This window comes from Electrophorus electricus, unplaced genomic scaffold (assembly GCF_041902795.1).
Source record: "Electrophorus electricus isolate QZ-2024a unplaced genomic scaffold, ASM4190279v1 Scaffold53, whole genome shotgun sequence".
NCBI lineage: Eukaryota > Metazoa > Chordata > Actinopteri > Gymnotiformes > Gymnotidae > Electrophorus > Electrophorus electricus.
The window spans coordinates 53,955-81,828 of record NW_027658771.1 but is presented as its reverse complement, the minus strand read 5'-3'; the positions used below and the strand labels follow the sequence as shown (position 1 = coordinate 81,828).

At 41.4% G+C, this 27,874-nt stretch overlaps 2 long non-coding RNA genes across 3 annotated transcripts in view; one reads left to right on the top strand and one right to left on the bottom strand.

Moving 5' to 3' along the window:
• Positions 1 to 27,874, top strand: part of LOC145656170 (uncharacterized) — a 541,800-nt gene that overhangs the window by 494,559 nt on the left and 19,367 nt on the right. Inside the window, exon 9 of one of the 2 annotated variants that reach the window (XR_014121865.1) lies at positions 10,444 to 11,093. This is a non-coding gene — a long non-coding RNA (uncharacterized LOC145656170). Of the gene's footprint in view, positions 1 to 10,443; positions 11,512 to 27,874 lie in introns of those variants that run through there. The other variant, XR_014121864.1, reaches the window with a different exon arrangement.
• On the bottom strand, positions 13,750 to 16,006 carry LOC145656176 (uncharacterized). Its single transcript, XR_014121873.1, has 2 exons — positions 15,915 to 16,006; positions 13,750 to 15,766 (listed from the first exon to the last, which is right to left on the bottom strand). It is a non-coding gene; the product is annotated as an uncharacterized LOC145656176 (long non-coding RNA).

Sequence of the window (27,874 nt, the reverse complement as noted above, 5' to 3'; positions counted from 1 at the left end):
CTAAACAATGGTTTCTCAATTGCATGCATCTGCGTGCACAAGGAAAACAACTCCTAAATAGAAATAGCATTATCACATTAAATGATTGAAGGTATATGATCACAGGAAACAAAAGAAAGTCTGATTACCTTTAAACTAGGTTTAAATCCTTCAAGCAGACAACCTCAGAGCAATGGAAAACTGAGCCAAAAGCAAAAACTTTGGCCAAGTGGGAAAAGGCCATCCATAATTACAATTTTTTTCATTACACTAGCATAATGTTCTTAGTGGTTGCAGCCTATTCTGGTAACACCCTCATAGTTTTAGCAGGACAAACATTATAGAAGTATGGATAGACTTGCTTGGTGAATGTTTGTCTGAAAGTGTGCACGTATCTGTTGTTGAGAGGATCAAAGAAGGAGATCAGACCACTGTCCCAGTCCAGGAGCACTCTGATCTGCTGGAGAGTCTGCTTCATGGCAAGAGGCATCAGCCTCTCGTCTGACACTCCTATCCCATATTTACCCTTGTACTAACCCACTTGCCACAAGCCATGCTTTATGAGGTCCTCACAGACTCACAGAAAAAAAAGTGATACAGCCTATTAAAGAACGTCACATTTAAGTTACACGCTTTTTTTCTGTACTCGCACTTCCTCCAAATGTCTCATAGAATCAAATCATTTTCAACTTGCCATGAAGTGGATACAAATCAACAGAACGGCATAAAGAGAAACCACAACAACAAATGAATAAACAAAACAAGACTTTCCATGTTCAAATTGACATCTTTATTAGTTGGTAGTTGTTTAGTTGTTTTTATTTTTTGCTTTCTGCGGAATATGTAAGCACCTGTTTCCACTGAAATATAAACCACTAAACAGAACTAAAGTGCTAAAAGACATATGTGGAAAAGGAAAACATTACACAATCAAAAACAACCATATTTTGTGCATCTTAATAATTAATTAAATTTCAGTTCTAATTCAATGATTACATCCAACACATTCAATGATTACATCCAACCAAGACATACAGGTTTTGCCTGTTAGAACACAGGGGAATTTTTTTAGCAATATATATTGCTGACTGAACTGACTGGCATCTATTTAGTGCAAATATCATGGTCATTCCATAGAAAACTACAATAAACACAAGCTGCAGTACAAGATCTCATCATGCATCTTACTGAGATGTAATCTGATCTCCATGTACTGTTCAGAGGAACTCAAAGTCTTTGTCCAGCTCTTTGAAATTAAAATATTAAGTCACAAATAATGATTCCTATGAACATTAAACATATGTAACAAATGTGTCTTTTATTTGAATATATAGTGTTCTAGAGTTAAGGCACTCTCAGTAGAAGTATTCTCTCATAATGAATGAGACTACTGTTTGCGAAGGCAGGAAAGCCTCTCTCAGTGAGCTTGAAGGTGAATATGTGGACATGTGTATGACATAGAAGCCCATGCTCTGTGTCAGGCCTGTATTGCTATGACCCTCTGTGGAGGCTCTACTTCACAATGAAGGGGATTAGCGCTTTTGCCCAGTACCCACTGGAGAAGGTCCTCTCCAAGAGCAGCTCCCTTCTCTGGGCTCCACACCCACACATACACACACACACACACACACACACACGCACAGGGCCCACATCACACATGCACATATACACCAGTGACCCAGCAGAGTCCCTGATTGAAAGCCCACAAAGCCCAGAAGAAGCTTATAGGAGCAAAAGCTTCTAAGTAAGCAGGAAGAAGCTGCTGAATAGGACAAACACCACCTCTGCTCAGCATATCTGATTGGGGGAAATTTGTGTGAGTTCCTCAGAAGCAACATTTAAAAAAAATAACAGGCACATTGAAAGGAGAAACAGTAATTTCCATAAACTGTAAGAAACAGGTAAACTGGGGTTGGCAAGAGAAGAGGTTAAGAAAGGTCTGCTTGTGTGTGCACATGTGTGCATGCATACCAGCTTGTTCAATATTATTTTTCATTTTTATCACATACTGAAAGTTGCCTAGGTGCTCTGCTACATCAGTCACCATTCCAGAGGCCTTGATCCTGAAAGAACATGCAGGAATGGATGTTGGCAGATTCCATGTGCTGAATGTACACATAGAATTAACAGATACAGAATATATCCTCCTACAAGAGAGGTTTATTGGTAGCTACAAATACATAAAACAGTTTAGTCAAAGTGCTTCCAAAAAAGATCTTATAGCAACTTTAATGATAAAGCATACCAGACTTCACAAGTATTTTTGTTGCATAATTATCTCTGACTCACCCACTAGAGGGCACAACATCCCTATTTAGTCATTTAGTGGTAGTGAATGGCCTGGGCCAATTAAAATTAGACTAACCTTAGCCTTCTATGTTTTATTAAGTTATCCTCTCTTCATTATGTTACACCTACATGATTCAATTATTTCTCCAATTCCCACAATGCCTTAGACTCAACCGTCACACTAATCCTTTAAGGTAGAAGTTCTCCTATTGATTAGTTGTCAGCCTTAGTCAGCTTTATGATTGTATAAGAGACATTAAATTTAAATTATTCAATTGTTTAGTTATTGCAATTAATTTGTTTAAAAAATGTTACAATGGTGTAATAGTCAGCAAATATATCTATGTGTAAGGATATAGGCATGCAAATTGTGATACAAGGTTACTTATTTATGCATTTTTGATGATGATTATACTACTGCAGCGCTTTGTGATGCTAATTAGACTACTGAAGTGCTGTGTGATGCCAGCTAGACTACTGCAGAACTGTGTGATGCTGATTAGGCTAATACAGTGCTGTGCGATGTTGATTGGACTGCTGCAGTGTTGTTCTTTATGGGCTTCCTGTCTGTGGGTTAAAGAAGCTGCAGAACATTCAGAAAATGGCTGCTGGAGTTCTTACACACACCAGCTTAAGGGAACATATAACTACTACACTCAAACATTTACACTGGGTTCCTGTTCATGGCTGTGTGCAGTACAAAATCCTTCTCTTGGTTTTTGCCCTCATGGTCTGACCTGTCCATCCCTTTCTGGTGTTCCTCATATGTCTTTTCCTTCACTCTGTCTCCATCCCTCTGACACTCATCTGCTCTCTGTCGCTCACGTCACACTCTGCACTATTGGCGTTTCTGGAGCTGCAGACCCAAGGCTTCTTCCTCCAGCTGCTCATTTACAAGAATTTCATAACTCATCTCTTTGTCTGAGATCATTTCAACCTTTAATTGGTTACTATAGTATGCACTTGCATCAATATTATGTCTATTTTTTTTAACCAGTTTTACTCCCTCCTGTTATCTTATTTATATATTTGAAGCTTCTTTATATTTTATTTGACCTTTTTTATATTGTATGATCTTGTAAAGTGCCATTGGGTAACAAGAAATGCACGTAATTTCTTAATTAGAATAAAATTCTTCTTCTTCTTCTTCTTCTTCTTCTTCTTCTTCTTATTATTATTATTATCAAACAGTGTATTGATCATCCTTTCAAAGGTTGCTGGTGTTACTTTTGGGCTATTATTATCAAATTTAGAATGGTGCGTTTTGCCTGGAATTAGTTTCTTTTGTATTGAGCAACCTAATGGAAAAAGTTGTTCTTGAGCAGATAATCTACTATTTTTCACTTAATGAATCGTTGATTTCAAGCATGCCTATAAAGCAGATCATTCTACGTGCACAGCACTGACAAAAATGATCGACAAGATATTTTTACAAGAAAATGATGGTCGGAATCGTATTACTTGACTTTACTGTGGCATTTGTTATTAACAAAACAAAGTATATATGGGTTTAGTCTATGGTAAAACAGCAGTTTCTCCTCCCCTAGATGCTTTCATTGTGGTGTTTCCCAGGGGAGCTGTCAGGAAAGAGCTGTCTAAGTTCTGGTTAGCTGAGAATGAATCTGCAAGCCTCACACTGCCCTGTCAGTAAGGAGAGCGAGCATGCCTCTCTCATGGCTCAGAGCTCAGGAGAGGCTGGCCTGTGGTCTAATGGGCGTCTTTAGGAATATCTGTGATAGTAAACACAATATAAATTATGCGAGAGCTCAACATAGTCACACTGCCAGGCAGGTTAGTTAAACCAAAACCCAAAACAGGTGCAGCGTGCAGATCTGTATTGTCTTGGTCACCACAGTATGGAACAAGTTACCAACTATGATCATGGGAGTACACAGTTTTGTTGGTGGAGCCCAGGAAGAGCAGCTGCTACCTCAGCTAATGGGGATCCAAATAAAGACACGAAAAACAAAGACATTTCAGTAGTTATAGGAAGTAAAGCTGTTCTGTAGAATTCAGAATTACAACTCAGACTGCATATTTTTGCAGGACACAGTTATATTGCTTTGCTGACAAACATGAAAGGATGATATAAAAGTTGTTGTTTTGGAGCAGAACAGCATCTAGTCTGGTAGGCTACTACTTCAACTACTCACTTCTTCAAGAGGTATCCACAGTACTTCAGGTACAAACCGTTCTATTCTATCCTCTACAGATTTCTGTGAGTTTATGTTTGCATAATATGAATTTCTGTTTACATTCATCAACCTTTTTATGAAATATACTGTATAGTGAATTTCTTGAAGTCTACACCATAATGAAGTTTATGAAAAAACAATGTTTATGAAAAAAAGCATTTAAATGCTCCTCAATCAAAGAGTATTAATTTTGTAAAATGGTGGGTAGTTAAAATAGTATTATTTTCTGCTTTCTACTAATTTTACTTCACTTGTTGTGAAGGAAAAAAAAAACTACTAAGCAACCACATGTAACTTATGATGTGTTCTAATCTGAAATTGTTTAGTGGATGAAACACTGCAGGTGCTGTTGTTGTTAGTGCTAACTGCTTTATAGTACAGAAATAATAAATGCTGAATCTCCTGATTGTCTTATTATGGCTTTATGTTATACAAATTTTCTGCCTTACTCTATTTTAGGGAAAACAATGGCGCTGTCAAAGCTCAACCAAGCTACTAAGAGTTTCACCAAAGCACAGGATTACAGAAATGACATCATGCTGCTGATGCAGCCCTATGCTAACTGGGAGCAGTATCTATTGCCGGCACCCGTCTCCATCGATTTACTGGCTCAGCTGGTACGCATTTCTGCTGCAGATGACTTCTCCATCAATAAAAATCCACCAAAAGACGGGTTCAAATTCATCAGATACCCCAATTCTTTTAGGGCCTGCCTCTTTCAAGTATGTAATGGTTGCTGGCAAGCCTTTAATGTTGCTCACAAGAACATGGACCAAATTCGTATGTACACCGGACAGGTTCCAGAGTACATCAAAAACTCAGTTGGGCTCATAATACAGGAGGATGATGGTCTTGTCCAAGCCTTCTTACCAGCTGAGCTTCAGAACATTGCGCACATATCATCAGAATGCTTAAACCTGGCCATCATGACTGAGAAACAATTCTCAGATATCATCAAGCTGATGCAAGAACTGGTGGAGGCTTTGGTGAATGCAAGACAGAGTCATGATGAGGAGATGGAAGAAATCAAGAAAAACATTGAGATAGCAAAGATTAAACGGGCTGAAGCTAAGGAGGCAAGCGACAGGGCCGAGGCTGCTTTCAATCTGGCTAATGAAAGATTAGCTGAGGACAGAAGGGCCTACCAGCAAGCAATGAAAGATTTGCCAAGTGGATGGGGCCTTTTTGGCCTGAAGCTAATATCAAGTATGTCAGAGCAAGCAATATCAATAGCCTGTGCGTTTGCAACAGAATTTCTTCCAGGACAAATTATCCAAACCTATCTCCAAGCGGACACTATTACACCAAAAGCCATAACACATGTGATCAAAAACTTAAAAGGCACTCCTGAAAGCCACAGAAACATGGCCACTGGAATGAAGAGTAACGTGGATGAAATGTTGGCAAGAAGTAACATATTTTCTAAATCTATAACATTTCTACTAGTGGTTGAGAAAATGGAAGAACTTTGCAAAGGTAAGGAAATAAATTGGCCTGAGGTGTATGATCAGGAGAAGCAAACGGTAAAGTCTGATTACTTGGTGGGACTATTTCAGCAAGTCAGCAGAGATATACAGCAAGAAGCTGAATGCCCGATTAAATCCGAGGCACTAGGCATCTGTGACAAGGGTATCTCCACTTTAACAGAGCTAGGTAAATATGCTCCAGAGGGGAAATGTGATGATGCCAAAACAGAGGAGCTTATTAAAGCCATTGACGAACTGAATGTAAGGGCCATGGCCTTTTATTCCAAAAGCAAGTCTTTTACAAATCAGCCATCTTTCTTGACAGCACCCCCCAAGTCAAGTCAACAGCAAATCTATGACTCAGCAAATACAGATGTGGTCCAGATGCACTTAAGACAATCTCATCTACGTCTACAAATGGCTGAAACCCAGCTAAAAATTGCAAATGAACGGAACGAGAAGACTATGGACAACTTGGATCAGAAGAAAAAAGCTCTTGCTGAAATTGTGAGTGAGCTGAAACATTATAATCTCAAGGAGATCGACTTCAACAAGAGAATTGTGGTGCTAGCGAAAGGCCTGGAAATCATGGGGCAGGTGAAAGAACAGTGGGAGAAACTGGTGCACTTCTTTCAGATCATTTCAAACATTGTTAAGACCACTCTTAGTGAAAATCTTAAACATTTTAAGCAGACTGTTGAAATAGCTGTAGAGAACAACTACACCTACAGCATGTTTGTCAAAGACAAAATCTACACTAATGCTCTGAATGCTTCTGCCTACGCCTATTTGGTTAACATGATGTCTACCACTTACACTGAGGTGTCTGTCCAGTACCTGATGAACAATGTCAGTACTCTGGGAAGACTGATGACCATGGATCCAAACTCACCTCAGTTCCTTGCAGAGATTGACAAGTTAGGGAAGGAATGCGAATCTGCCCAAAATGGTATCAACAGCCTTGCAGCAAGAAACAGGAAGGAGTTTTACAACAGATGCGAGGAAAGAATAACTCAAATCAAGACAATCCTTACCCCAGCACTGGCCCCACTGAGTGAAAAGGACAATCTCAATCTGAAGAAGGCAATAGATGCAATGAAGGAACCAATTCAGAAGGTGGAGGAAGACAAACCAGCAACTGAGATGAAGGCTATAACTGAGGATGATGCTGACCAATATGCATAACTTCATAATTGTGCATTTAATAGTGCATTTTCCTATACTTTTCTTTTCTTTTTTCTGTCATTTTAATGTAGTATGTATACAGTATTACATTTGACAAAAACATGATTAGAAGGTTTGACCTAATTCCTGTCTGTTAATTTATTCTGAATAATCAATTTTGTTCTTTTGATTAAATTACTGCAGCATCATACTGTCTCGTATTGTTTTTCTTTGTGATTCAAAGAACTTTAAAATCCAAGAGGTAATATGTATGCCAAACAAACAAACAAAAAAACATTTCAGATTGCAGAGTAGCTATTACTAATTATTAGCTATTGCTCATCTCTTTTTCAGTAGAAAAAAGAAATTGGAGTTTAGATTTACTAAAGTGTAATGAGTGAACTAAAGCCATTAGATTTTAGTAAACTCACAATTCTTCACACATTAATTGTGTTGCACATTGAGTGTGAGTGCAGTGTGGTGAACAGAGGAATACAGGCTCAGTAAAGGAAGTAGCAGTTCTTAGCAGCTAGGGTGGTACTGATGGGCCCAACATCTTAGTAAAAACAAAGTCTGACACTTTACACAAAAAAGAAATCACAGACACTATGATTTCATTATTTCAAAACATTAGCTATAATGAATCATTTTAGTGAATTATTATGATTATGAATTATGACTGCTCAAGTAAGGACATCCATGTATGCAAACAAAGCCATTATAATAAACACTCTCTCTCTCTCTCTCTCTCTCTCTCTCTCTCTCTCTCTCTCTCTCTCTCTCTATATATATATATATATATATATATATATATATATATATATATATATATATATATATATATACAGTGCATCCAGAAAGTATTCACAGTGCTTCACTTTTTCCACATTTTGTTATGTTTCAGCCTTATTCCAAATTGGATTAAATAATTTTTTCCCCCTCAAAATTCTACACACAATACCCCATAATGACAAAGTAAAAAAAGTTTGTTTGGAATTGTAACAAATTTATTAAAAATAAAAAAAACAAAAAAATCACATGCACATAAGTATTCACAGCCTTTACCATGACACTCAAAATTGAGCTCAGGTGCATCTTGTTTCCACTGATCATCCTTCAGTTGTTTCAACAACTTGATTGGAGTCCACCTGTGGTAAATCCAGTTGATTGGACATGCTTTGTAAAGGCACACACCTGTCTATATAAGGTCCCATAGTTGACAGTACATGTCAGAGCACAAACCAAGCCATGAAGTCCAAGGAATTGTTTGTAGACCACTGAGACAGGATTGTATTGAGGCACAGATCGGGGGAAGGGTACAGAAAAATTTCTGCAGCATTGAAGGTCCCAATGAGCACAGTGGCTTCCATCATCCATAAATGGAAGAAGTTTGGAACCACCAGGACTCTTCCTAGAGCTGGCCGCCCAGCCAATCTGAGTGATCGGGGTAGAAGGGCCTTAGTCAGGGAGGTGACCAAGAACCCAAGGGTCACTCTGACAGAGCTTTAGCATTGCTCTGTGGAGAGAGGAGAACCTTCCAGAAGGACAACCATTCCTGCAGCACTCCACCAATCAGGCCTGTATGGTAGAGTGGCCAGACGGAAGCCACTCCTCAGTAAAAGGCATAAGACAGCCTGCTTGGAGTTTGCCAAAAGGCACCTGAAGGACTCTCAGACCATGAGAAACAAAATTCTCTGGTCTGATGAAACAAAGATTCAACTCTTTGGCCTGAATGCCAAGCGTCATGTCTGGAGGAAACCAGGCACCGCTCAGCACCTGGCCAATACCATCCCTACAGTGAAGCATGCTGGTGGCAGCATCATGCTGTGGGGTTGTTTTTTGGCAGCAGGAACTGGGAGACTAGTCAGGGAAAGATGAATGCAGCAACATACAGAGACATCCTTGAAGAAAACCTGCTCCAGAGTGCTCTGGACCAGGGTGAAGGTTCACCCAACAGTACAATGGCCCTAACCACACAACTAAGATAATAAAGGACTGGCTTCAGGACAACTCTGTGAATGTTCTTGAGTGGCCTAGCCAGAGCCCAGACTTGAACCCAACTGAACATCTCTGGAGAGATCTGAAAATGGCTGTACCCCGGCGCGCCCCATCCAACCTGATGGAGCTTGAGAGGTTCTACAAAGAAAAATGGGAGAAACTGCCCAAAAATATGTGTGCCAAGCTTGTAGCATCATACTCAAAAAGATTTGAGGCTGTAATTGCTGCCCAAGGTGCTTCAACCAAGTATTGAGCAAAGGCTATGAATACTTATGTACATGTGATTTTTGTTTTTTTTATTTTTAATAAAGTTGCAAAAACTCCAAACAAAGATTTTTTCACTTTGTCATAATGGGGTATTGTGTGTAGGAGTTTGAGGGGAATTATTTTTTTTTTAATCCAATTTGGAATAAGGCTGTAACATAACATAAAATGTGGAAAAAGTGAAGCGCTGTGTGTGTGTGTATATATATAAATATTTGTCATTTCACTTTTCTTGGGGATTAATTAGTCCAGAGGCCTATAAGAGCTTGTCAAGGAAAAAACGTGTGTATGGGTGCATGCATGTATATGTATATGTATATTAGGAACCAAGCATTAAACCATTAAGCTGCAATAAAACTGAGACACAATTGTCTTGGAGAAAAGAAAAACCATGTTCAGTTAGCACAGGCTGTATCAAAAGCCATAGAACCAGAGGACATTAAAATCATAATTCTCACCTTGCATAATCTCTCATGATTCAACTGTATATGTAAACAGATATGCATTGGTGTGTTGTAAGGTGTTCTGCCATTATCTGATGATATGTTTGCAGAAAGTGTGTTACATCTCTAGAGAGACAATTGCCTCCTGGCCTCTTTTTGGTGGAGAATGGAAAAAGATACACATATACACAGACCCGCGCACGCATGCACACACACACACGCACGCAGCATTAGTTTAGCTGCAGATGCAGTTACTGCATCAACACTTCTAACGTGACTGCCATGTGGCCTCTGCAAGTCCAACCCTCATCAACATGTGCTTCATGTATCTGGATCTCTTTTTATCTCATTCTTATTTTTTATGTCATTCTTTCTCTTTCTCTCTTATCCCTATAGGCTCTATTTGCTTTCTGCTAGCAAACAAGAGGTTAAAAAGACTATAAGAACCATCTCATGTACAAACAGTGGAGGGGGGGGTTGAGGTGTGAGTGTGTATGCATTCGTGTCTGTATTTGCCAGTGCCTTTGCCTTGCAGAGCTTGAAATGAGTTCAGAGGCAGTCTGGAGGTGAGACTGATCTCTTCCTTCCTTCTTTCTTCCTCTCTCCTTCTCCCTCTTTCTCTCTTGTTCATTGCCCTGGTTTTAGGAGTGTGATGCGATGGATTTGGGAGCGGAAAAGTACACAAGCGGATGTATGGGCTTCTGCTGCCCCTCCTCTCCACCCGAGAAGCCGATCCATGTCCTATCACCATTCCTGTGAGAGTGTGCATGAAGGGGAGAGAGAAGGAGGGGAGCCAGTGCTTGTGTGTGTGTTTGTGTGTGTGTGTGTGTGTTTGTGTGCATACGCGCATGTGTGCATGTCCCAGCACCCATTCTGAGGGGAGGAGGGAGCTTTAACTGGCCGTTGGATGTCACAGAAGCAGGAGTGTGTGAGAGAGCGCAGACAGAACAGCCGGGGGTCCTGACGGAAGAGGGAAAGACTGTGCGGAACGACAAGACAAGGGGCTGGCACGTGGACCTTTCAGCCAGCGCTTGCAAGGCATTGGACAATAGGAGCAGGCTGCACTACAACTCTCTGCCTGGAGCCCAGAAGCTGGTGTTGCTTGAGTCTTGACTTTGCGTTTTCTGAACGTTACGGCGGAGAGCCACTGTGCTGGGGGTCTCGTGGGCATTGCCAGTGTGCTGGAGGTGCTGGGTGTTACCTGTGCAGTGCGTCTAAGGTTTGGGTGAGGGAGGGAGCAGCAGGGGAGCATGGCTATACAGCTGATGCCTGAATCCGCCATCTGCCTCCTTATGGTAAGTGAAGTGTTCGATCCCCTCCAAGACAGGAACACACACACACACACACACACACACACACACACACACACACACACACCTATAGCAGTGACTGCCACACCCTAGGGACAAAGTCTTCATTGGTCTCTCTGGCTAGATTGCTCTATTGTATTTGATTATTGTTCTCTAACACTCCCACCCTCCCTCTCTACACTCTCCCTCACTCTCTCTCTCTCTACCCCTACACACAGCACTTTGACCACGTGTACCTCTGCAGTAGGACAGCAGAACTAATGCAGCATAGAGATCGTCTCTATACTTAACATTATAATAATAATCTGCAATGCTTGAGAAATGCAGACTGTGGAATGTGGATTTTGAATTGCAGGTCACCTTACCAAATTGTGGACTATTAAATAAAGTTTGTTTTATTATGCAGACTGTGTGTGTGTGTGTGTGTGTGTGTGTGTGTGTGTGTGTGTGTACACTGACTATTTCCCTTTGTTTGTTTTATCATTTTTATTTTCATTGCAAAATCTGATGTGGGTGTAGTCTTAAATAGCGTCTCATATGGAAGGTAAACACATACTTTCAGAGTTAGACTGATTTGACTGAAACACTAATCAATATCTTAACATTGTTTAACTGCAAAAGTGTATAAATGGTTTTGATAACCACTGAAAAGATATGGAATGATGAAATGTATGTAGGGCCATTCTAATGTACTACTGACCAATCATTCTCTGCCTCAGGAAGTGTCCTTAATCTCTTATCCAACTCTCTGAGAAAAGGAGAGCGATAGAGAGAAACAGACAAAGAAATATGTAAATGTGCAAAGTAAATGTGTGTATCTTGCTTATGGTCAAAGAAAGAAATCTAATAATTCTGTACTAGACAAATGTGTGACAGATTTACTTAGAGAAGTAAAATAGTTTGAGGAGTTCAGAGTTTTAATAGTGTTGCAGAAGAACAACAAAAACATTGCCTGAATTTCAGAATCCCAGAAAACAGGCACAGAAAATTTGAGAGCAGACTGCTAAATTCAACTAAACAATCCAAAAGAGCAGGGGGAGCAGTGCCAGTACCAGACAGCGATGGCGCAGGTCGGGACACTCTCTATGATGCTGTTGCAGACCAGATCAGGATGACGGACATGCTGTCCTTCTTCAGTCTCCTCAGGAAGCAGAGCTTTCTTCACTAAGGAAAAAGTGCTCAGGGACCATGAGAGATTGTTTGTGATTTTAAGAGAGTGTATGTTCTCACTCTTCACTGTATGTATTAGGGTGTGAGGCATTTGCATCCTTCTGTAGTCCACAGTCATCTCTTTTGTCTTTTTGACAACCAGAGAAAGGCATGTCTGGAGAGACTGTGACAAAGGCTTTGACTTCTTTAATTATTTCTGTATTGTTTTTCATGGTATAAATAAAATGTAAAAAGGCAAATCTAAAGCAAACATATGAATCTAATTAATCTAATTAAGGCTAAAGTGAAAAGAAAGCAAGCCCACAATCGTTTATTCTATTCTATTCTATTCTGTGTGATGACAATGGAATTGTCAACAAAACCAAAACTGTGATGTCATAATATCACTGACCATTGTCATAATAGCTATTCTTATAATCTGCTTGACAAAGGTAAAATTGGTCAGTCTGTTGACAGAAATGGGAGGTTGCAGCAGCAAAATGCAGTTCTGCTGCTCTCACAGAAGATCTTCGAAGAAGAAGAAAACGAAGATTTTGTTGGACAGGAACACACAAAAAGCAATGAGTAGATTGCAACAAGAACTACCTGACAGAGTAGATACGAAGGAAATTAGAAAACGACACTGTGTTAAAATTGGAAAATTTGAGGAGGAATGTAGTGGGAAGCAGTTGGAGGAGAAGCAGAAGGAGACAAAAAATGAACAGAGTGAAAGATGGCACCTGAAGAGTGAAAGAGAGGATCTAGAGAGTGAAAGACAACACCTGAAGGGTGAAAGAGAGAATCTTGAGAGTGAAAGACAACACCTGAAGAGTGAAAGAGAGGATCTAGAGCGTGAAAGACAACACCTGAAGAGTGAAAGAGAGGCTCTAGAGAGAGAAAGACAACACCTGAAGGGTGAAAGAGAGAATCTTGAGAGTGAAAGACAACACCTGAAGAGTGAAAGAGAGGATCTAGAGCGTGAAAGACAACACCTGAAGAGTGAAAGAGAGGCTCTAGAGAGAGAAAGACAACACCTGAAGAGTGAAAGAGAGACTCTAGAGAGTGAAAGACAACACCTGAAGAGTGAAAGAGAGGCTCTAGAGAGTGAAAAACAAAACCCAAAGTGTGAAAGAAAGAACCTGAAGACGTTATGGGACAAAGTAGTGGGGAAGAAAACTAAGCAGCAGCGCATGGGAAGAGCCATGGCTGGGGAAGCTTTGTACTGCTCAATGGGACCACACACTTCCCAAGGAGGACCAGCTAAAGAAATCAGTAGTATGCAGAAAGGTTTCCCGAGCACATAAAAAGGCTATGATTACCAACTGGCCAAAGAGACAGACGCTGTGCTTGACTACATCAGAACTATGTTTATAACCAGTCAATATGAACTTCTACCAATCCATCCAAAACCTGATAAAGGAGACCTGAATGACGATACTACTGGAACTACAAAATTACTGGGACTACTACTATTTAGCATTCTGAAAAAATAAAAATGAAAAAGTCCTCATGTTCTTTAAAAAAAAATAAATCAATAAAATGTAAAAAGCTCAAAAAGCTTTTTTAAACAATGGCAACTGTGTATTTGATTTACCTCGGAATGGGTGCAGCTGGTTCATGGCGCATGTGTTCGAGCTTTAGCCTCTGTATTTGGCATTTCAGTGCATCGAGCAGTTGAAACTATAGCAAGCAAAGGCAAAAGGAGCTGTGCGGTCGATGTTTGTGCAAGTGGTCTTCCACATACTCCCATGCTGTGCTGGGTTTAGGGTGTGTTTGCAGGGAGAGCCCAGCGCTTACAGGCTAAGAGGATTACAGTGGAGCATTGCAGGGACTGTCAGAATACAGAGCGCGCGCGCGCGTGTGTGTGTGTTTTCTCTACACATTTGGAAGAGAGAAAACAGCTGTGATGTAGTTGATAAAATTGCAGGCCTGGCACAGGCTCTGCTCAGAATGGTGAGAGAGCACTGGAGGAGTTTGGGAGTTTATTAATAGCGTTTAGCTCACTACAGAAGGATTAGATCAGGGCTTTGCTGGGAAGGATGATGATAGGGTTTGATCACACCATTTAGCACAACATTGTCATGTCCATGCTGTGCATGGTTCTAAAGAAAAGGATCTTTGTTATTCAATCCAATAAATTTCAAATTGAAATTTTCTGTTTCTCATGAATGAATGTGGACTATAGGATGGGGGGTGTCAACTGTTTGTGTGTGTGCGCGTGTGATTTAGACGGTTGAGAGAGTTGAGAGATAATGTCATGACAACGAACCAATTAAAATCAAAATTATTCACTGTGTTGACAAGAGACACACACACAAACACACACATACACAGAGAGAGAGAGAGAGAGAGAGAGAGAGAGAGAGAGAGAAAGAAACAAAAAGAATCACAATCAGGGCTCACCAGATCTCTCAGAGTCTCTCTGACAGGCCCTAATCCACTCTGCCAATTGAAAAACAGAAAGTAGCAGAGAGAATAGCAGTGTGGCAGTATATGAATGTGCCCCCAACAAATATATAATTCACACACACACATCTTTCACACTTACACATCCATACTCACATGTACACATGTATACACCATTGAACTACACACATCTATATTCACATGCACAAACAAATACCCCACACAAATGTTTGGTCTTTGTGCAAATTCACTTGGAGGTAGGCCAACATTCTAGATATAAAATATGTGACAATAAACATAGCCTCAGTACGTTTCATTTCATGCATTTACATCTTGATCCACACAAACACTTTCACACTCCTTTGCCTCACACTCACAAACACAAGAAACACTCGGGTGGCCTTCGGTAGCAGGAGGGATGTCAGTGCACAAAACACTGGCTTGAAATGTTTTTAACCCCCATTTCAATGAAGACCATCATACCTTGCAAGGTATAGCATTCTTTCACTCTCCTGGACAACCTCAGGCTGTTCCTGGAACCAGCAAAGCCAGTGGTTTTGGCCTCTGTCTGAAGCACAAAGGGGGTATGCAGGAGGCGTAGCGGAGCATGTCAGGAGGGTGGGCAGAGCCCTCTCCCAGCAGTGGCAGAGGAGAAAGGGCACATGGAGCACAGTGGCTACGGTTGACACCTGCAGGAGGCGACATGTGGGCAGGGCCAGTATGAGCCCACTTGGACCCATCTGCCACCACAGAAAACCCACCTGCTGTGTGTGTGTGTGTGTGTGTGCGTGCGTGTGTGTGTGTGTAGATTTGTTGACATTGTTCATGAGTCAGTGAATCATGTTTTTGGTGAGCCAGTGTTTCCTCTTCTTTTAGCGTCTCATGTTCCTTGTTGCTGATGTTGCTATCTCTTGGGATTGCTACATCCGTCACTATGGCTCGTTTCTGCTGTTTATCCATCACTATTATGTCTGGTGGTTTAGCTATTACCATCTTTTAAACAATTTTCTGGTATACGATGTCTTATCAAACATAACCCATCCACACTCTAAGAGCATCCACACCATCATCAATCAAATTCTTGGTCTGACCAGCTGTCACTACTACACAGACATACACAGAGACAGAGCGAGAGAGAAGAAGGATGAAAGTGAACAGAGCAACAAATGAAAAGAACCAAACACCATCAATTCTTACCTACCTCAACCCTCTCAGTTTACAGAACAAGCAAATGTGAGAACTGTGACTCACCATTCCCCCCCACCACCTGGAGCTCAGGATACTTCTGTTTAATGTAGTTAATCATGCTGATCTGAAACACCGAGTTTCCCTGAGATGAGTCCTAAAACAATAGACACAGCCTTCAGACCAAATTCACTATGTCCAATCACAGTCCTGTGTTACACAGCCTCATAGCAAAAATAGTTTGTCATTTGATTCAGGCACCATACTCAGGATGGAGACTAATCCCACTCCCTTTAGGACCTTAAGACCTACCAGCACCACCACGTCCACTCCTGCCTGCACGAGCAGGTCCAGCCGGTACTTGTCATCCTCACGGGTAACGATGGCAGCGCCACACAGCAGCTGTTTGCGGGAGTCTTTAGAGGCCAGAGGGTAGTCTCTGTTCTTCTTCAGATCAGTGCGAGCAATTATAGCCACCAGCTCATCACTGTCGTTCACAATGGGCAGTTTACCTGCAATCAACAAGCGTCCCCACGACCGACCCGTTACTCAGAGAAGAAGTGGAGAAGTGAAAATAACCTTTCAAAGTCCTTTAGAAGCAGTTTCACTTCTCAAGCTGAAAAGATGAAGAATCAGACCTTTTTTTGCTGCACTGCAGGATGTCATTGGCCTCTTTGAGTGTAACACCTGCTGGTGCAACCACTAAATCTTCCCTCTTTGTCATTGCCTGGCAAATATCACAAATAAATCACAAAAAGATGTGAGTTTAAAGAATGTGATTTTACGCGCACACATACACACACACACACACATATATATATATATACACATTTTTTATATATATATATATATATATATATATATATATATATATATATATATATATATATATATATTGCCCTCTTTCACACACTGACACAGAAATATCACAATTTCATGATAGTTCTATTCCACCTATATTTTTAAGCATTGTATGTCATATGTGATTCATTTGTGTTTTTAAAAACCTTTTGTATATTGTATGTACAATCAAAGATGAATCACAAACCTCCTCCAACAGCCGGTCATAGTCCTTCTCTGAGAGGAAGTCAATGTCTCGTGACGTCACGATTCCCACAAGCTTGCTGCCCATCTTGCCGGTTTCGGTGACAGGGATTCCAGAGAAGCCGTGTCGCACCTTGGCCTCAAACACATCTCCGACCGTGTGCTGTGGACTCATCACCACCGGATCCGTGATGAAGCCCTGCTCGAATTTCTGCCATGACACCATATATTGCTCTGCTGATGAGAGGCCTCAGGGAAGCTTGTGTGTAAATCTGCATGTTCAACGTGTTGTTCATTATATTCCTATTAAGACAATTCACTGAAAGTTTGACACCTTAACTTTCCGGACTTCATTTGCTTGGAACTCTGGGGTGCAATTGTGATGGATGATCCCAATACCGCCCATGAGCTGTAATACAAAATCACAGAAAGCTAAATGGAAAAGCAACAGGACTTCATGGTTTTGAGTGTGTGGGGGATACTCACAGCCATAGCGATGGCCATGGAGGATTCAGTCACAGTACCCATGGGGGAGGAAATAAGCGGCGTCTTCAGGGTTATCTTCCGGGTCAGAGCAGAGGTCAGATCCTGAATGACAGACGCAAATGGTAACAGAAAGGAACCAATGTTCTACAGAACAATTATCTTTGTTTATGTTCATGCTTGTATTTTCATACAGACTATGCATTGCACAAAGATAAGAACAGTTTGGGGTGTTACTTTGGACAGCTTTCACATATGCACACATCTCTATCCCATTATTAATTTGACTTCAAGTGACTTGGATGTGCTCATTCAAAGCACAAATATTGCTGTTTTTATAAGCAGGGCATCAGTTTAATCTCCCTGTGGTAAGACAGACAAAAACATCCTACGTTCTCTCCCACATTCTAGCACACACACACACAAAATGTAACACCAAATATAAATACCACAATATATACTATCCCATATCCATTACACATGGGAATTTTGGTTCGCGCCTCCCTCACACTGTCATACACACACACACACACACCCACACACCCCTCAGCCTCTATGCCTGTGACAACACACCCTATGCACCTGGGATGCCAACACCACCTATTTTGCACATCTTATTTGCACTCCTTCATCCCTCTCTTACACTATGCCACACTCCACCCTCTGTTGTAGTCGTGTTCGCACTACATGGCAACTGACTCAGCTCCTCCATCTCACTGAAGGTAGAGGAGACCGCCAGCTCACTAATTAATTAGGAAGATCCCGCCCCCTCCACTAAATCATTACTAGATGTGCTGTATTTACTGAAACACACACACTGGTAAGCCCTTATGGGGCATGTCAGGAAACCTGCTGAGCTGTTTTGGTGCATTTTGCAAAAGTACTCACCACTTCATCTGAGGTAAAGTCAATGAAGCCAGGCAGGATCAGAAAATCACTGAATCAAAGACCACAGAACAAACAAACAAAGAAAAACTGATACTAAAAATACATTATACTAACAACCTAGCAAATACAAGTCACATCAGAAGTAGATGTACGCTAAAGAAAGGCTATTCTGTCTGTGCTCTCATGTAAACAGAGTTAAAACGTAAGCGTTTTACTGATCCGCGGATCGAAATATTTATCCAGTGGGTGTTGGCCGAGGATGCTAAAGCTATTTCTATTCGTTACGCTTTGCCCTTTCTCCATTTCGACGTGCTATCCTTTTATTCGGGAGAGCCGATGTCTCGCATTCGCAGCATGCAAACAACAACCGTCATTATCGTACTCAAGTAGTACACACGGATTTAGTGTGATATACTTCCAAGACTGAACAATGATGCTTTATTCTTAGTGAATGTGAATGAAAATCCCGCTTCTCGGGTTACTCACAAGACGATAGCGTCGCGTACTTCAGACAACAAAAAACGACGTCAAGGAACACAGCTGGTCTTCATCTGCGACCGTTACAGACTAGCCTCTGTGGCATCTCTCAAAGTCAAGCGAAAGTCTAGCCCTTAGCTAAATCACCCAGAATCACAGTTGGAGTTTACACATTTTAAAGACTCGACCTGCTCAGTTTGAGAAAACTCTCATCCTCTCAACGTGGTGGATGACGACGGGACATTTTAAGGGCGCTCACGTCTCTCAGCTCCGGCATGGAACTGAAATACTGATAGTGCGTTTCAGTTGGATTTGGATGTGAAGTGAGAGAGAACAGACGGGCGATGCGCCTTTGTTTTACTGTCCACGCTATTAGCTGGCCAGCCCAGTTCAGGTCTGACGTGTGAAATTTCCGTTTGGATGAGACAAAAATGTTTTTGACTTGGGTTGAAATAATCATCTTGCTTATAAAAGGAGGACTGGTGATGTAGCAAATCCACACAATCGTTTTGAAGCCGTGGTCAGGCTGCCCAATACTCAACTTTATTATGTTATTCACAAAGGATCTGACACAGCCCCCAACTGAGCTTTAAACACCTGGAAGTTAATTTAGTCCATTCTGTAAATTGAAATGTACAGAGATATGGGTCTGTAAAACAAATGGAATGTGATGCTTTTGAGCATTGCTATGGCAAAATGTTTTCATATCTGTTCTACAACACAGATTATATCGGTCTTGATAATATAATTCTTAATCAGATTTATGGTCCTTTTTACTCTGATGACATGGGAATGTTAATATGATGGGCAAAGAAGGCAAGCAGTTATATTTGAGTAGTGCTGGACATTATAAATGAGTAAACATCACTATTTACACATTAGGACATTTTATTATACTATGACATGACTGTATTTCTCTGTAGAGACTGTAAATGTATAGGTCTATTTTATGTGATGATAATCCCCGAAAGGAATGTGTTCTTTTGAGACCAACAATATGGAATTGGGCTAAAATTGCACATCACTGAGAACCCAACCCAGTCTGTGCAACAGTTTAAAAGTACACAATCCAAAAGAAAAATAAAGTCCACTCCTAATGAACTTGTTTAGTGACACTAACGTTAACCTAGTGATGCAAACATGGTTAATTTTGCTGATCAGCACTCCTTTGAAACCGTAGGAGTCTCACCTCTCTGGTTCGTAGCCAGCCTGGATGCGCGTGGCACTGTAGCGCTGAGCTGCAGTCTCATGCCCATGAGATGTGTTGTGGCCAAATGGCCCCTGGTTCTCAGGGTCGCGAGGCGACAGCTGCAATCTGGCTGGCTCTGTGTCGCCCACAATGAGGCGGTAGTCGATCTGGTAGCTGTCGTGCTTGCCATTGGCAAAGTGCTCATAGACATGGCCCTCCATGTAAGCGATGTCCAGTACTCCAATCCTCCTCTACAATCCTGCGTGAGCTGACGCCCCGGGCCTCCGCCCACCTCCCCTCTCCACCTGCACCACAGAGCGGCTCCTGGGACACTGCGTGCGCATTCACCAGTGGTTGTGCTGGAGCCACGCACACAATCCAAGTTTGTTCCTCAGATCGAGATGGAGAACTTTCTCTTAGCTGAGGAGCAGAGTAAGAGATTCATCCAACATGCATCATACAAGCAGCAGCTGAATCAGGTAGAATGAAATACGGCTCTGATAGAGGCTTCGTCCCAAACAAAATAAAGCTACTGGGTGTCTTGGTAAGACTCTGTAAGTGGTGATCCCTAAAAAGGCCTGTCTGCTGCCATTGGACTACTGTTTTCTCTAAAGTGCTGTCTGGAATGTTGTCAGAGACAACATTCAGAGGGATTGGGAAGGAAAGCCTCTTAGTCACTACCTGTACTGCCCTCATTGCCATTGAAATATAACAAGGTTACAGTCAAGCTCTGAAGCTTCACTCAACACTCTGCCCAACCGCCTTTAATGCTCATAAAGTAGGAGTTTGCAGAATTTGTTTGTTGTTATGCTACACACTAAATGCATGGCACACAAATGTTTGATGCAGCAAAATGTCAGTGCTTTTTTAACAAAGGAGAAATGAGCACATAAGCACCTTCCCTATATTATGTGAAGATGGATAATAAAATGATAACAGGTGTATCTATTTGTTGTTCTTATTTTAATATTCACATCAGGCTTGTGATTTTGCAAGGAAATTGTAAAATAAATGTTCCTAGTGTTCTAGGGTTATTCTCCTGGGCTCATATTCTAATACAGGTGTGATAAGAACTTATATTTCTAAAAGAAACAATCTTTAAGAAACAACTGCATTTGCATAAAGGATTTATCTTTTATCTTAATGCTTTAATGTTTTAGTGTGCTAATGTCTGATTTTAAGTACACTTAGTTAAAAAGGCTACCACAAGTACTGTTCAAGTTCAAGTTCAAGTTTGGTTTATTCGTCACATACATAGTCATACACAGCATAACTCGCAGTGAAATGGTGGAGAGTGCTCTGTCCAAACTGAGGAAAAGAAAACAGGGGTGCATAGAGAAATATAGACATTCTCTATATGTGAAATATATATATGCAAAGATAAATATATATATTCTATGTATGTACAAAATATATTAACAATGTATGTACAATATATGTATATTATGATTATATACACAATGTACAATGTATATGGTTGTGTATATATGTACACAATCTACAGAATGTACAGATCCATTTCGTATAATAACATATCTACAGTTGTTGTGTAACAAGGTCATTGAATATAAATATATATATACAGATATACAGTTATGTTACATTGTGGTGGTGGTCCCCACAGTTTATCAGTTTCCCTGATTCAGGGCCCGAATGGCCTGTGGGAAGAAGCTGCTCTTCAGCCTCTCTGTCTTGGTCTTCAGGGAGTGAAAGCGCCTCCCTGACCTCAACAGAGAGAAGAGTCTATTGTTGGGATGGGTGGGGTCCTTCACAATCCTCCTGGCCTTGGTCTGGCACCGCTTGTAGTAGATGGTCTGCAGGTCAGGAAGTTCCGTGTGAGTGATGCGCTCTGCTGAACGCACTACCCTTTGGAGTGCTTGTCTGTCCTGCTTGGTGCTATTCCCAAACCAGACTGTGATGTTCCCCGTGAGGATGCTCTCGATAGTGCAGGTATAGAAGTTCCGCAGTACCTTGGAGGGCAGTCTGAAGGACAGGTCCTGCGAGATGTGAACACCAAGGTACCTGAAACTATCTACTCTCTCCACCGTGGTTCCACTGATCCTCACAGGTTGGTAGTGCCGCTCCTGCTTCTTGCTGCAATCCACGATCAGCTCCTTTGTCTTACTGACGTTTAGGAGGAGATAATTTTCCTGGCGCCAGTTTTCCAGGTGTTTAATCCAGGTAGGCCCTCTCGTCGTTGTCCGAGATCAGACCCATGACAACGGTGTCGTCAGCAAACTTGACAATGATGGTGGAGCTGGAAGTGGCTGTGCAGTCGTAGGTGTACAGTGAGTAGAGCAGGGGGCTTAGGACACAACCCTGAGGAGCTCCAGTGCTGAGGGTGAGGGTGGATGAGGCGCAGTTGCCCACCCGTACTGATTGTGGTCTGTCTGTTAGGAAGTTGGAGATCCAGTCGCACAGGGATGTATGCAGTCCTAGATCCCCCAACTTAGTAGTGAGTAGGGAGGGGATGATAGTGTTAAATGCTGAACTGTAGTCGACAAATAGCATTTTAACATAATTTCCCCTCCCTTCGTCCAGGTGAGTCAGTGTAGTGTGGAGCAGATGTGCAATTGCATCGTCAGTGGAGCGGTTGTGGCGGTATGCAAACTGCAGTGGGTCCATGGAGGCTGGCAGTGAAGATGTGATGAAGTCTCCGACTAGCTTTTTAAAGCACTTCATCACGACTGATGTGAGGGCGACAGGTCGGTAGTCATTGAGGTCGGAGGGTCGAGGTTTCTTCGGGACGGGGACGATGGTGGATCGCTTGAAGCTGGACGGGACGATACCGAGCGTCAGGGAGAGATTGAAGATGTCGGTGAATACCGGGGCTAGCTGATCTGCGCAGGCTTTGAGGACCCTCCCGCAGATACCGTCTGCTCCCATCGCCTTCCTGGTATTCACCCTTTTAAACACTCTTCTCACGTCACTCTCCGTGACGATGAGAGGGCGCTGTTCTATGGTGCGCCCCGCGCATGTGCCATTGGCTGCGCCGATAGTGCCATTAGCACTAGCGCTGCTAGCATTAGCGCTGCTAGCATTAGCGCTGCTAGCATTAGCGCCGTTAGCATTAGCGCTGCTAGATGTAGCCTCGAAGCGAGCGAAGAATGTATTCAGCTCGTTCGCCAGAGACTCATCCGCACTCATCAGTCCGGAGGGTGGGCTCCTGTAGTCCGTGATCGTCCGTAGTCCCTGCCACAGGGATCTAGAGCCACTCCGCTGTCACTAAATATTAACTAGTTTCAACTTTGCTAATAGTTCTACTGATTTTCATAATTTTCTTCTTCTTTCCATTTGTTGAACATTAAACAGCTCTGTTTCATCTTCTCTCTCTCTCTCTCTCTCTCTCTCTCTCTCTCTCTCTCTCTCTCTCTCTCTCTCTCGAAGCTCCGCCTTGTGGTTTTAATATGCTCATCCACAATTCAATATAGAGCTCTACACTCTATATCTGCACAGAGCTGATGAGTTTATAAAAGTCCACACTGCAAAATGTGCATAGTACTGACGTTTACATTACAATGCTCTGTCCAGTCATGCCAAAGCCAGTTTTCTTTCAATTCAATGTATGTACATGAATTACTTGAAGACATGAATAGAAATCTATAGAGGCATTACTCATTATGTCATGACCCTGTTATCTATTAGAAACCCACAATTTATCTGAATTAATTATTCATAAATAAATTGTCAGTTTCATGTCCATTCAGATTTCAGTGGAGATCAGCAGGGGTCTATTGCTGTGTATTATTATTCATAACACTGTGCCTGCAAACTGTGAGAACAGACACACACAGGTTATTTTCCAGTCCTTGAGTGCTTTTGTGGCACTGCTTGACAGTTGGTGGAGTGTTCCCTAAAAGAGCCACTGAGCATGATGGATTCGGTAGTAGGAGTTTAGTGAGCAGAGAGGACGAAGACTTACGAGTGCAGGCCATGAACACCCCCCTCCACCTGAGCAGACATGGTCCTCTTCTCAAACTTCAGCTCTCCAGAGTACATCATAGAGCTACACTCAACATAGAAAATGACATTACACACAAGCATTCACTCACACACAGCTTCCTCTCTTCCATTTTCTGCTGACCTTCCAAAGAACCCTTGAAGCTATAAAAGATAAGAAAGACCATAAATAGAAATGTGTTTGTAGACAAAATATATCCTAGCATTTGAAAAACTGATGTTTTTCAGTGTACATGAAAAGGGAAGTAGATTCATCTTAACCCACATCTTGTTTTTTCAAGTTTCAAGTTTGGTTTATTTGTCACATACATAGTCATACACAGTACAACACGCAGTGAAATGTGTGGTAGATGAGTAGATGAGTACTGCTGTTGAGCCTTCTTACAATGACAATGGTTTTATTTAAGCCCTATTCAGTAATTACACAACACTGAAACACTGTTCAAAATTGTAGTTTCAAATAATATATAATGACTACTACATATGTAAAATATATAATAAGTTTTGGAAATCTGGGCTGGCAATGAGACCACAGAGGACTGTAAATGCACTTTTTTCACTGTGTGTCAGCCAAGTGAAATGTGTATGAGTAAGGGCCGATCACAGCTGGACACACACACGCACACGCACGCACACACACACACACACACACACACACACACACACACACACACACACACACACACACACACACACACAGACAGACACACACCAGGATGAGAGGAACAGGTCACTTAGCTGGTGATGATGTCAGCACCAGTGAAGTCTATGCTGAGGTCAAAACCCTTAGCTTCTTCCTGAACCTAATATTTCAGATGGAACATTAATGAAGACAATTGACATTTGTGAGACGTAAACCAACCACGTCACATTAAACACATCCTCATCTGTGATTCTAAACCAAACATTGCAGATACTGAGTTATAAAGAATCTGTAGTAATGCTACACAGATGACAACAAAGCATATAATTCAATAAGACCCTCCCTCTCTCTCTCTCTCTCTCTCTCTCTCTCTCTCTCTCTCTCTCTCTCTCTCTCTCTCTCTCAGAGAGGGAGACATCTGTTGATGAGCTAGTGCCAGGCTGGCTGAGGGCCTGATGAAGAGTCCTTGCTCCTCTACCTCTCAGTGTGTATATTACAGTAGCGAACAGAGGGGTTCTCCATCTTCATTCATTAGTCTCCTGCGCTCTGTCTTTTGGCCCCAGCCCCCATGCCCCTTGACGAAGCCTATTTCCTAGAGGCCTTCTTTTCACACCCATGACATGATGACATCATTGCTGTGCTCCAGTCTTTGTGAGACACTGCTGCCCCATACAATTCATATACAGTCAGCATCTGCCTATTTCATTTCATATCAATTTATACTGTTTATTACTGCAGGTTAGAAGTCCTAATCAATTTAACCTCTTTTCTTAATCATCTCTAGCAGGGCAAGAATCCGCAGTGCCTGCAGATCACTTTTTTCCCCAAATAAATAATATTTTGAACAAAATATTACATTTATTTTTCCAAGAGTGTCAAAGAGTTGAAATTACAACATTTTTAATGAGGGCTAAACTTATTTCTCGCTTAAAAATTTCTCACTTAAAAATATCTTGATACAAATTCTGATATTAGTGCAACTACTGACTTGGCCCTCTATGCTTTGAGAGTGTTTTTTCTAATATTTTAGTTCTGAATTTTGAATCACTGAGATGCAATGGAGACCAGTGATACACCCTGACCAACGTTCTGTCTGCCCTTACCATGCTGACCCATCTGTTCCAATACTATGGCTACTGCTACATACTGACATGCCCTCCATCTCCTTCTTTCAAAACTGAATGACAAAAGGAGCCTAAAACGTGTGTGTGTGTGTGTGTGTACACTGACTATTTGCCTTTGTTTGTTTTATCATGTATGCATGTGTGCATCTTTTCATTGCAAAATCTGATGTGTGTGTAGTCTTAAATAGCATCTCATATGGAAGGTAAACACATACTTTCAGAGTTAGACTAATTTGACTGAAACACTAATCAATATCTTAACATTGTTTAACTGCAAAAGTGTATAAATGGTTTTGATAACCACTGAAAAGATATGGAATGATGAAATGTATGTATGGCCATTCTAATGTACTACTGACCAATCATTCTCTGCCTCAGGAAGTGTCCTTAATCTCTTATCCAACTCTCTGAGAAAAGGAGAGTGATAGAGAGACACAGACAAAGAAATATGTAAATGTGCAAAGTAAATGTGTGTATCTTGCTTATGGTCAAAGAAAGAAATCTAATAATTCTGTACTAGACAAATGTGACAGATTTACTTAGAGAAGTAAAATAGTTTGAGGAGTTCAGAGTTTTAATAGTGTTGCAGAAGAACAACAAAAACATTGCCTGAATTTCAGAATCCCAGAAAACAGGCACAGAAAATTTGAGAGCAGACTGCTAAATTCAACTAAACAATCCAAAAGAGCAGGGGGAGCAGTGCCAGTACCAGACAGCGATGGCGCAGGTCGGGACACTCTCTATGATGCTGTTGCAGACCAGATCAGGATGACGGACATGCTGTCCTTCTTCAGTCTCCTCAGGAAGCAGAGCTTTCTTCACTAAGGAAAAAGTGCTCAGGGACCATGAGAGATTGATTGTGATTTTAAGAGAGTGTATGTTCTCACTCTTCACTGTATGTATTAGGGTGTGAGGCATTTGCATCCTTCTGTAGTCCACAGTCATCTCTTTTGTCTTTTTGACAACCAGAGAAAGGCATGTCTGGAGAGACTGTGACAAAGGCTTTGACTTCTTTAATTATTTCTGTATTGTTTTTCATGGTATAAATAAAATGTAAAAAGGCAAATCTAAAGCAAACATATGAATCTAATTAATCTAATTAAGGCTAAAGTGAAAACAAAGCAAGCCCACAATAGTTTATTCTATTCTATTCTATTCTGTGTGATGACAATGGAATTGTCAACAAAACCAAAACTGTGATGTCATAATATCACTGACCATTGTCGTAATAGCTATTCTTATAATCTGCTTGACAAAGGTAAAATTGGTCAGTCTGTTGACAGAAATGGGAGGTTGCAGCAGCAAAATGCAGTTCTGCTGCTCTCACAGAAGATCTTCGAAGAAGAAGAAAACGAAGATTTTGTTGGACAGGAACACACAAAAAGCAATGAGTAGATTGCAACAAGAACTACCTGACAGAGTGGATACGAAGGAAATTAGAAAACGACACTGTGTTAAAATTGGAAAATTTGAGGAGGAATGTAGTGGGAAGCAGTTGGAGGAGAAGCAGAAGGAGACAAAAAATGAACAGAGTGAAAGATGGCACCTGAAGAGTGAAAGAGAGGATGTAGAGAGTGAAAGACAACACCTGAAGGGTGAAAGAGAGAATCTTGAGAGTGAAAGACAACACCTGAAGAGTGAAAGAGAGGATCTAGAGCATGAAAGACAACACCTGAAGAGTGAAAGAGAGGGTCTAGAGAGAGAAAGACAACACCTGAAGGGTGAAAGAGAGAATCTTGAGAGTGAAAGACAACACCTGAAGAGTGAAAGAGAGGATCTAGAGCGTGAAAGACAACACCTGAAGAGTGAAAGAGAGGCTCTGGAGAGAGAAAGACAACACCTGAAGGGTGAAAGAGAGAATCTTGAGAGTGAAAGACAACACCTGAAGAGTGAAAGAGAGGCTCTAGAGAGTGAAAACCAAAACCCAAAGTGTGAAAGAAAGAACCTGAAGACGTTATGGGACAAAGTAGTGGGGAAGAAAACTAAGCAGCAGCGCATGGGGAGAGCCATGGCTGGGGAAGCTTTGTACTGCTCAAAGGGACCACACACTTCCCAAGGAGGACCAGCTAAAGAAATCGGTACTATGCAGAAAGGTTTCCCGAGCACATAAAAAGGCTATGATTACCAACTGGCCAAAGACACAGACGCTGTGCTTGACTACATCAGAACTATGTTTATAACCAGTCAATATGAACTTCTACCAATCCATCCAAAACCT